Raw genomic sequence first — 2,390 nt, 5'->3', positions numbered from 1 at the left:
TATTATTATTATTTCTTCTTACCTGCCTCTCTCCATGGATCTAGGCAGGGAACAAGAGACTAACAAATATGCATCAGTTAAGAACACAACATCAGTTAAAACATGCATCAGTTTAAAAGAGCAAACAAGACGCATACGTATTAAAACAATCTACATTTCAAATTCAGTGTTTAAAATTTACAATTTTAAAAATCATCTGGATGGGCCTGCCAGAAGACGTTAGTCTTCAATGCTGTTTGAAATTTGGACAGCGTATTCTGCTGTCAAATCTCTTCCGGCAGGTCATTCCACCATCTAGGGGCAGCTGAAGAAAAAGTCCTTTGACTGACAGTTACCAACCTAGTCCTGGATGACTGGAGTAAATGTCCGCCAGAGAACACGAGTGTAGGGAGTGGATTATATGGGAGGAGGTGATCCTGTAGGTAATCTGGATACAAGCCACATAGGGCTTTAAAGGTAATAACCAACACTTTGTACTTTGCCTGGAAACTAATTGACAGCCAGTGGAGTGATTTTAATATTGGTGGAATTACTCTTAGATGTCCCAGTGACCAATCTGGCTGTCATGTTCTGAACTAAACAAAGTTTCTGAAGTTGGTACAGAGGTAACCCAAGGCAAATGTTCAGCCTTGAGATTACCAGTGCATGCACTACCATCTTAAGGTCCTCCAGCTCTAGAAAGGGGCATAGCTGGCATAACAGCCAAAGCTGATAGTGAACACTCCTGGCCTATCTGAGCAGTCATTTGGAGCAATGGACCCAGAAGCACCTCCAAACTGTGAACACAGTCTTTCAAGGGGAATGTAACCCCATTCAGAACTAGTCGACACCCCCCCAAACCCAGGTTAGGACCTTTGACAGTAAGCACCTCTGTCTTGTCTGGGTTCAGCTTCACTTTGTTTTTCCTCATCCAGCCCATTACCTTATACTACCTAATGTTGGCATGTGTCCAGAGTTTTACAAGGAAACATTAGACAGCTCCGTTCCCCAAGAGCATATATACACAGGACCTGTCCCATTTGTACCTTAATCCTCTACCTTCCTGGTTTCTCTCTCTTCCTCCCAGTTTTTCCCTTTGTCCTGGCTTACTTCAACTGCAGCAAACTGAATCCAAAATGAAAAAGTAGTTTGCACTCAGTTAATTCAGGGGAAGAGGCGGAAGCTTGCCCTTCCCCATAGGATTTAGCAAAAGTAAACCAACAACTTCTGTAGTCTCTGTTGGCTTTGAAACTGGAAAGCCTGTGCTGTGTCACTACAAATTGTTTCTTCAGGTAAGCAAAAGAGGGGGAAAAACACTTTGTAAAAAGCAGGGGAAAGGCAGTGCCTTGTCAGTTAAGAGGAGCTTGCCTGAGGAGATCACCTAAGAATGAGAGCAGGCCCACTTACAGATAAATCAGGGTATGATCTGAATCGATGGATCAATTTGACATTAGATCATGGTTTACACTACACTTGCCCTGATCTCATTTATTGTCATTTTCTAACATAAAAATAACCCACTTGTGGCTCTCATTCACAAATAAATCAATTCAAAATGATTTGGCTCCAGCTGGCTGAAAGACAAATTTGAATCGATTCCAATCCACTTCTGGTTCACACTTGCGTTGCATCGATTTGGTGAAAAAGACGTGGAAAAAATCAGCATCAAAAATATGCAGGTTAAATGGGTCTGGTGCATGGCCCCCCTCACTGAATCGCTTCAGCGAATTGATTTAAGTGGGAACCAGGGTTGTTTGAACTGATTCAAACCAAATTGCGATCTGGTTTGAAAGGTAGTGGGAATGAGATGTTCCCTCAGCCTCTCCTTTTCACAGATTCCCATCACCACAACTCTAATTGAATTGATATTGCAGAGAAGTGTTCCAGATTTGAAAATATTCTTTCTCTTCCCTTCAGTTCTGACCTTTTGGGTTATTGAGGTTTGCATAGACTTTAAAGGTGAAGGCTTAGTTTTACTGCTTTTCTTTTCTTCACTCCTTCTTTCCATTTATTTAACTTTTGTGTGTGCCTGTGCATGCATGTATGTCACATGCACAAGGGTTAATAATAATAATAATAATAATAATAATAATAATAATAATAATATTTATTTGTATACCGCCCTCTGGCAAACCAATCCGGGCGGTTAACAACAGTAAAATATAAAATATGACAATTAAAAACACTTTATCCCTCCCACCCTTAAGACAGTATTAAATAGTATAACATATTAAAAATACAATATCAAGGATAAAAACAACAATTAAAACTAAAAATCCTGATATCCCTCTGTTGATCCTCAACCATCTCTAAGATGGGGTCACGGGAGGAATGAGGGAATCAGGGAACCTGGGAACCTGGGCCGGGATGGTTAATCTGGAAAGGCCTGCCGGAAGAGATCCGTCTTGACC

This window comes from Sceloporus undulatus, chromosome 1, assembly GCF_019175285.1.
Source record: "Sceloporus undulatus isolate JIND9_A2432 ecotype Alabama chromosome 1, SceUnd_v1.1, whole genome shotgun sequence".
NCBI classification, from domain to species: Eukaryota; Metazoa; Chordata; class Lepidosauria; order Squamata; family Phrynosomatidae; genus Sceloporus; species Sceloporus undulatus.
The sequence above is the reverse complement of the archived record's forward strand: the minus strand, read 5'-3'. Positions refer to the sequence as shown.